Here is a 10,210-nt window from a genome sequence, read left to right as displayed (position 1 = left end):
TTGAATGTTGTTTTCACTGTCCAATTTTTCCTGTCTTGGTTCGTGTTTGCCACCTTGGAATCCTCTGTGTAGTGGGTTGATCCACTACTCAGGAAGAGACTATTCTAGAGTACGTTCTGCCTTATCTTCGAAACGTCAGGTTAGAATAGAAGCAGCTGATGAAGGAATATTCCAAGTGGCTTTCCGTTTTCCTATGTGTTCGTTCCGTTGTCTGTAGTTCATTGTTCTAACGTCCTGTACCCTGATATGCATATATATACACATGTAGATGTAAGTATGTACATATATGTGTGTATACATGTATATATATTCTTTGTATTATATATATATATATATATATGCGTGTGTGTGTTCCTGTTTTCATACATATACATATGTGCATGCTTATGCATATAAATATATGTATGTATATAAACATACACCTACATATATATATGCGTATACATATACGCATATAAAAACATAGGTTAACTAAGAATGAAACATCTTTGTCGGTTTCAATTTATTCTCTCAATTCTCTTTAATCTGCTTTTTTCTATATTGAAAAACTGACTCGATGAGCTGATCTTATTGAACGTTATTAGTCTTGGCTTATAATTTTAGGATTTAATCACGCATACAGGGAAGCGATGTTTTTTGGTTTGGGGTTTTTTGCATCTTTTTCCTATTAAATGCTCAGATAATCCTAGCTGATTGAATTTTGATTTTTTTGAAATAACAATATTATAACTTGATCTAGTCCGTTGATAATAGTAATACATACTCCAATGTCTTACCTGTTCGCGACTCTCAGAAGCAACAATAATATCGAAGAAAATAAATGAAAATTTACTTACATGATCACCCATGAAGAATTGGTTGCCACCGTTACGCATTTCCAGTGTTCTTTCCATGAAGGGAAGAATTCTTCTGCAGGTTTCTTGGAATCGCATACGCCTCTCAGACTAATAAAACGAAGTTAAATTAAAAAGTAGAATAACACCAAAAGTTAAATTAAAAGCAGAATAATTCAAAACGTTAAACCATTCAGCTCTTTCATTCCTTTTTCCTTACTTCCTTTCCTTTTTTCTTTCTTCCCGTTTTTCCTTCGCACATTTATTTTGTTTATTCTATGAAACACATGTCAACGCGTACAACATAGCAGCTGCTCACATCACAGAACGATACCACTGTTAGACTCCTGCTTACATATTTTTGGGCTGTTGAAAGAGTTCCAGTGAAGGCCTTGAACAAAGCGTGGTGCCAGCAACCAGTCACGAACTGACGAACCGCCAGATGATTCTTCAATGTCATATCGACATGACCTTCAGAGAGTCATTGGGTACATGAGGTAAGTACAATTTATGTCGCCACACCGCACCGATGATCAACAATATGTTTGAGAGAATTATCTCTGTATACGATTTTTCAACCAAATGCACACGAGTTATTGATTTTAATATTTCCTATAAACTTAAATCATCCGCACTCTCAGTAAAAAAAAAAAAAATCACCTTCTATGAGTGTCTAGAATAAAAAATATTGCAGCAGTCAAAGGATATGAATGGAATATGATTCGGTTAACCAAATTATTTGGAAAATAAAGGTGGTTTGATTCCTGTTGCTATTTTTATTTTTAGTTTATTTTAAAACGCATACAAGGAACATTCTTGTACTAGTGACTTTGGTAATCCTTGTTAATCAAAGTTTTCAATGCAATGTATTACGTATACGAAATCCTACTCTACTGTGTTATATTCCTTCCCAATACATATAAACTGATTGTTTATAACTCTAAGTCAGCTGAGTGGAATATTTCCTACTGAGGAGGTTTCAATATGAGCGAAACATATCTGTTACTTTAACCAATTGGTTTTATAAACAAGACCATTCCCTTTTGCACCGACTTTATATTCCAAAGATTTAGGTTGCTACATTTAATTAGATTTAGCTTCTAAACTGTTTTTTTTTTAGCACCTCTACATGTAGTTTGTTGCCTCCGCATAGCATGAATAAATTAATTAAATTTGAAATTACTTGTAAAATTTCTAGTTTTATACTATTCTAAGTACGTTGCTCCGAAATATCGTTTTAGCCATATTGTCATATACGTACATGCATACATACATACATGCATACATACATACATGCATACATACATACATACATGCATACATACATGCATACATATATACATGCATACATACACGGATACATATTTACCCCACCAATATCAATTTCATTGTTATAATTTATTGGGGTTTAAAGATGAGTTAATAATTGAGCTATTAAATATAGTGGATATATTTCATGGTACTTATATTTCATTTTGATAAATGAAAGCAATCTCAGTTAATTGAAGTTTTTCGATAGACTGAGTTACATACGTGACATCCTACTTACCAAGAATGACATGCTGCAGATGGATGCTGAATTTTAAAAAAATATATTTTCCCAGTTTGTTCAATAATATCTATGGTCAGCAGTTAATTATATTATGAGGATCTCAATCACTGGTACCCAATAATATGCATTCTGACATCACATGAATCAACAACTTATCACATAACAATCCTGTGTTGAATCTTCTTTGAATTCTAAGTTAAGTATTGAAATTCTTTTGAGTACAAGATCAGCAGTCTTAGAAAGAGTGTGTAAGTCAATGCGACCGACGCTAGTATTTAACTTTTACTCGACTGTATTTACACAAGAGGCAAAACTAACGTCGGCAACACTCCTCCTTGGAAAATAAGAAGCCGGAAGTAATGCCACAGACCATTTTTCCAAATGCTCCTAACGAATCTTGAAGCTCAGCGCCTCGTTTAATTTCTAGGTATTAAAATGTATTTCTAACTTCGTTCTAATAATTTTATGTTTTAATGAACCAAGGAGTTACAAGTTCAATCCGAAAATTTTAGTGTAATGCAACTCCGCATAAATCAGTTATACTGCAATATGATGCGGAATGTAATGCTTCCAATTTACAAGCGAAGAATGCTGAAGATTGTCCTTTGAGATTAAATTTTAAATGAAAAGTTATATGAATGAAAATACCACCGAGCATTTGATGGGTCTCTACGGTCCCTCATCAAACATATAGTATTAGAGAAAGGGACCTTGATATTGCGACCGAGGTTTTCTGAAGTGACTTTTAGAGGAAGTCGAAACTGGACTCTGGCTCGGCTGTATTAAGAGCTTAAATTTAGCTCACTAACGCTTTCTAGTTCAGGTTATAGTATATTAATGAATCCCTGTATGATTTAATCTATAGAAGAGAGTAGATTAAAAGACTGCCAGATTAAATGAGTACCTGCCATCATTTACGGCTGCTAATTTGCTATCTTGTTTAGTTCAAATACAGCTTAAGTTGACGTTATCTTTGATTCTTCCCGCTCCGACAAACCATGTAACACAACCATGTTGGATTTGATAAATTTAATTTAGAATTTCTCTTGTATCTACTCTTAAAGTCAAAACTGTCACTGTTGTATTATCTGAGTTTAGAATCAAAAGTATCAATGTATATCTAAATGTATATATGTTACCATAGAAAGCAACATAACTTCACATGTTTTACCAATGTGACGTCACCGGAAGCTCCATTTAGCTGCAGTGGCCCTATCACGGAATATACTGTAGATTGGTGCATTGTATTCGACGAATTTATAACTCTCCTTCTCTGTGCCTGTCGATGAAACATTAGTTGTATACAGCCTTTTAGCTCTTCTGAAAGTGAGCTGTAATTCCACATAGAATTCATTTACTCATTTGTGGAATAAATTTCCATAAGTTACGTACTTTCATTCGGACAAGAGTATCGTATAGATTAATCTAGGACAATGTTATCGAATGTGGCATCCCTAATTTAAACATTGGAGATTGATTTGAAGATGATTTGGGGTGTTATTTCTAGCAGTTCAACTGACAAAGAAGAGGCTTCCCGCCTTGTAATTAAATATTCGTCTTTTTAATGGATAGCCGGAGAAAATTAATTGCTTAGCAGTGGGCGATATGATTTTGTTCAACTTAACAAAATCATTAACACTCACATACAAACGCATGTTCATACACATGTACATTTGCGTATAAACATACGCGCATGCAAGCAGAGATTCACGCACATTTTCGCATGCAGACACAGATGTATACATATGTACTTACACACACACATACGGATATGTTAAAAACAGGTTCCTAAATACATATACACATGCAAACACAGGAACGTACACAGAGTCACGCATGAAAATACAGGCAGATTCACACATTCAAACAGATGCATAGACACATACATACGTGCAAACAAGCCCGTACACATATAAAAAGGCACGAGAAGTAGGCGTATGTAAAAGGAAAAATACAAAGAAACAAGGAAGAGAGAAGTAACGAAGTTAAACCAGTCCAGTATACTTACAGAGATGTTCATACTGTTTGATCGTTGAAACTGAAAATAAAGAAACAATAATGTTATGAGTATATAAGTTTGATACTAGTAAGCACGAAATAATTTCTAAAAAATGCCTTACATACATGCAAACCAATAAACCATCACAACCAGTTGCGAACTTAAAAACTTATGATTTATCGGAGGTAGTGGAAAAGAAGATGTAGCGAGAACTATATATATATATATATATATATATGTATATGTGTGTGTGTGTGTTTGTGTGTGTATGTGTGTGTATGTGTGTCCCCATATATTTATGTATTAGTTGTTTGAAAACATAGGTAGGCATTACTGTTTGGGATAAGTAGCTTAGCTGGAACCTCGTGTTTTCGAGTACAGTTCTATTGCGTAGCACCTTGAGCAATTGCTTTTCACTATAATTCCCGGCCAAATTTGATTGATGGAAACAGTGTATGAAGGCGGCGAGCTGGCAGAAACGTTAGCACGCCGGGCGAAATGTTTAGTGATATTTCGTCTGCCGTTACGTTCTGAGTTCAAATCCCGCCGAGGTCAACTTTGCCTTTCATCCTTTCAGGATTGATAAATTGAGTACCAGTTACACACTGGGTCGATGTAATCGGCTTAATCCCTTTGTCTGTCTTTGCTTGTCCCCTCTATGTTTAGCCCCTTGTGAGCAATAAAGAAATAAGAAACAGTGTAAAAACCCGTCTCTCTCTCACATACACATGTACCTATGTGCATATGTATTGTGTGTGCGTATGTGTGTGTGTGTGTTTATGTCTATGCATATATCTGAATGTGTTTGTTCTTGTGTTCATCCTCCCAGCTAAAAAATTAGTATTGATTTGTTTACGTTCTAGTGACCTAACAGTTAAAATAAATCAGACTTAAAAATTCACAAAGAATATAATTGAAATAATTCACAATTTCCGTAAAAATCCCAAAATAAATTATTTTTTAATTAGTAAAACGAATGATATGGGGTTAAGCTTAGTAATAACACAGTTATTATAACTATAGTTATTACATTTTTAAATAATATTATATCGGCAACAGCAATATGCCTCACTAATTCATGTTTAGTCAATTGTGTTACAATAACTATTTAATTATTGCTCTCATCACATTACTTGAAACAACATCAAAACACCATATTAAATTCGCTTCAAAGAGAATTAGCCAGAATTTTGAATATTTTTATCAAATTTTATAGAATTAATTCAATCAATGCTTTCATACACTCTCTCGTTTTATTTCATTATTATATCGTTTATTATACAAACCATCATTCTTCCATTGTTGTCCTGGTACATTCTCATGTAGTCATCCATGATATCGTAGAAACAGTCTGAAATGTAGTCAACTCTGGCCATGTCCATGTTATTCTTGCCATGGAATCCTGTAAAACGAATAATACAAGTAAACAAAGAATCGAAATAAACACTCATGCAATTGAAATATCATACCGTGGCAAAATTATCAACAATTTAAAGAAATGTTTTTATTGTGCTCGTGTTCATGAATGCTTTGGAATCATTATCCATTGAGGAACCTTTACACATGACTGCTATATTTGTTTTAAAAACAGCCAACAAATCCTATGAAAAGAACAACACATATAATATAGTCGATGTTGGTATGTTATCATATATGTCAGTTTATCTTAAGTCTGAATGCAGGATGTGGGTGGGCAAACATTTTTGATCGAATATCTGCACAATCATGATCGAAGGTGACATGGGATTAAATAAACCGACAGTTAAAACTAATGTTGTCTTTTATATTAATTACATGCAACCCATGTAATTATGTAATTTCCTAAACTTATATTATTTTAACAATTTGTAAATTGTTATGCACAGTCAATGATTAATTAGTTTGTCACCGCCTATATATATAGATATATATATAGATATATATATATATATATAGATATATATACTCACATATTAGTTGCATTATATATATATATACATATATATATAATTTTAGGGAAAAGAACCAAGGTTCATGAACTCATCGATGAAAATTCACTGTCACATATAGAAAAATTAATAAGTGAATTTAATTCTAATTTTTAATAAATTGATTTTAATTGATTTTAATTGAGTTTTTACCTGTAATTTTAGATTTTTATTCCTAATATTATTATTATATATATATATAAATATATTGATATTGATATATAATTTATAATAATTATAATAAATTGCACAAATTCATCGATATTTTTAGGGTTGTGCAGAGAAGAAAAAGTTGATGCAAACGACTCCGGTATTTGGTTAATATTTTGATTTCTCGATTCCTAAAGGATGAAGGGAAAATTTTATGCAGGTAGAATTTGAACATAGTACGTAAAAAGGAGGATCTAAATAAGGCAACGCATTTTGTCTGCTATTCCTGAAGCTACCATTATCATCGTCATATTAGAGAAACCCATGTTAACCAGGAAAGTCCCTATCAGGAAGGATGGAATGCATAGGATTCTGAATTACAACTTTGATGTTTTCTGATTTTATTATTCGTCCAGGGCTGAAAAACTAATTATCTGTCAAGTCCTGGAGTCATTGAATCGCCTGATAGTATCGTCAAAACCTAGAATGCAGAAAATTCCGCTTTTAACAATATGCTGCTTCTCTCAGTTCAGTTACAAGTGGCTCAATAAATCTTGTTCTCAGTGACAAGTCAGTGACGGTTACAGTAGTAGTAGTAGTAGTAGTAGTAGTAGTAGTAGTAGTAGTAGTAGTAGTAGTAGTAGTAGTATCAGCAGCAGTAGCAGTAGTACTGCTGTTGATGTTAGTACCAATTTCTTTGAGGAAAACAAAAATTACAATAACAGAAATGAACGAAAGGGATAAGGAGAATTTCAACAAAATTTCCTCCATTAAAGAGAAAGGCTGTTTAGTGTCATTCGGAGGAATATCCTAATAAACGCCCAGACTACTTCGTTACATCCACGGCATCAAATGTGCGTTGTGCCTGTTTCTTTCCTCTTTCTCAGAAAAGCATACTAAGAGTGGGTTCATTTATCTTCACTGTCTCCACAACTTTCACCTACTAAAGATGGTAGCAACCTTTCTCTCTGCGGTCACCTTCCTCTTGAAGAATTTGCTTTGAGTTTGGTCAGAGAAGAACATTCTCGTCATCCAAAACTCTCATATGAGTTCATCTTACTACTTCGTTTACGATAGTCGTGTGTCCCCTCTATCCAACGACAAATATTACCACTGGCAGATGAATTTACTTTATCAGGGGATGAGTTGCAAACCCACAGAATTATTCCGGTTAGTGTGTACTCTCACGCAAGTTGATTATTCCTGAAGTATTCTCACACCAGTTGATTATTCTCCGAAGTGTCCGACATCATAACAATGACATCTGCACGTAAGCAAGCCTGGCTTTCTTGTGCATCAGTTAGAGCGGGATACCCTTTAAAGTCCCCATCCCCTGTAGTAATACATCCAGAAAAAAAAAAAACAGGAGTATTCTCGGTGCGAACGTACTTTTTTTGAACGGTTCGAGTGGTGGTCAGGTATTTTGACTTCTGAATAGATATTACTTTATATTGTAGCAATCCAGCCTCCGAAAACACATTCGAAACCAAGTGCATGGAGGAAAACAGCGATACTGTAACAGCCGATCCCTTTGAACATTAGGCGTTGGAAGCAGTAATGTTTAGTGACGCTCTGCAGTTTTCTTTCCTATTGAGTAGAAATTCTTGAGGTAAACTGTTTTGTCACATATGAAATATGTTAAGGTTCTTCTTTATTACTTCTCGCATTTCTTCGCACTCATTGAAAGGAAGATGGATTAGGATACCAACAGATCCTCGCGTGTAACCAACACTAAAACTTCAGAGACTTATCTGTTTTACTTTGCTTCAGTTTGGATTTGAGTGCTATATCCTCTTCGTGCTCCTCCAACATCGCTACAAGTCTGGCCTGTTTCACGTAGAGTGGTATGTTGGCGATCTGTATGTTTTCATCACCTGTCCTTCCATATATTGCGAGTTCATGATAAACTACAACTTTTGTAGCCCAAAGGACAACCAGAGCATAAGAAATGCTAAGATCATATAATTCAACCAAGAACCATCTTAAATGACCATGGATAATTTTGAGACGGCAACAACTATGACGTAGGCAACCCGTAAGCACATTTTCTAATCAATAATATTAGTAATTAAGCGTTATAATCTTTCAGCTTAATGATTATTTTTCATTATACACTTGATAAGAATTGTAATTCTAGAAATATAACTTTAATAGGTTTCTCGATAAAATGAACTGCATAAATAAATCTTTGAACTGACAATTCAGGATACATTTCCTGCGGGATTGTAAATGACGAATAAAAATATAATTGGAAATATTGTGTTAATTATTGTAAAATTCAGAAAACTTCTCATAAACATTGCTAAGTAGATTGCGTTGTAGCAAGAGAATAAGTAAAATAACGACATTTTTCTTTTCATTATCCCGTGCATTATCACTCGGGCTAATCTGTTATATTATTACTATCTCTAGTTTGTTAATCTTCATTGAGCATTGTGCTGAAGCTTAACGTGGTGAAATATTTTTATTACATTTGCGAGATATGGATTATTATACTTACTCAGTCAATCAATCATTTAAAGCCCTATTGTACGCATACGCATAGAAGCACACACACACATAAACTCATGTATGTATATATATATATATATATATATATATATATATATATATATATATATATGCACATATGTATGTGTGTATTATATATAGATACGCTGATATGAGATATTTTGAATAAAGTGGTCTTACCGAATTCTCTGGCAAGGTACATTGCAATAGCCATGCTCTGAGGAATTTGATGCCTGTTGTCGATTTCCAGCATTGGTACCATGTGGCATGGCATCTCTGCAAAAGCACAAATACATTTTGAAATGGGAGAATGATGATGTGTAAATATGCAGAAAACATGACGTGGTTTCAGATTGAGTATAATATAATATAACAGATTAGGTGCTATGAAATAAGTTAGCACAATGTTTTAGTGCAAATGTGTATGGTAATCTGGAAAATTAGATGCCAATCACATGTTATATTTTCAGTGGCTAAAAAGAAACATAGAAGATATATTTAATGTGAAATATTCAAAGTAAAATGAAATTAGCTAAATAGAAAATGGAACGGATAACATAAAATAGAGATTATCGACTCAATTATTTATTTGGTTTGATTTATATTTAGTTAAAACGAAACAAGTATGTGAAATCGATATATATTAAATGAGTAGGTTCGGATATGATAAAATTGTAGGACGATTAAATGGAATATTTAAAGTGATGGAAATTACGTTGCCGAACGTAGAATTAAGTCTGTATGTAATGATGGTGATGATGATAATAATAATAAAGATTTTCAAAGGTTGGCACAAAGCCAGTAACTTCGGGGAAGGGAGTAAATCGATTATATCGACCCCGATGCTCAACTGGTATTTATTTCATAGAAACCAAAAGGTTGAAATGCAAAGTCTAACTCAGTAGAATTTGAACTCGGATCATAGGGACGGGCGAAAGAGAGTTAAGCATTTCGTTGAGTGTGCTAACGATTCTGCCTAGCTTGCCGCCTTAATAATCATAATAATAATAATACTAATAATAATAATAATAATAATAATAATAATAATAATAATAATAATAATAATCCTTTCCCCTATAGACACAACTTCTGAAATTTGGCGGGAGGGGACTAGTCGACTTCATCGATCCCAGTGTTTCATTAGTACTTCATTTATCGACACCGAAGGGATGAAAGGCAACGTCGATCTCGGGAGAAT

At 33.6% G+C, this 10,210-nt stretch overlaps 1 pseudogene; it reads right to left on the bottom strand.

Moving 5' to 3' along the window:
• Positions 1-10,210, bottom strand: part of LOC106869766 (S-crystallin 1-like) — a 28,697-nt pseudogene that overhangs the window by 15,358 nt on the left and 3,129 nt on the right.

The sequence above is a fragment of the Octopus bimaculoides genome, chromosome 5 (assembly GCF_001194135.2).
Source record: "Octopus bimaculoides isolate UCB-OBI-ISO-001 chromosome 5, ASM119413v2, whole genome shotgun sequence".
Lineage (NCBI taxonomy): Eukaryota > Metazoa > Mollusca > Cephalopoda > Octopoda > Octopodidae > Octopus > Octopus bimaculoides.
The sequence above is the reverse complement of the archived record's forward strand: the minus strand, read 5'-3'. Positions and strand labels throughout refer to the sequence as shown.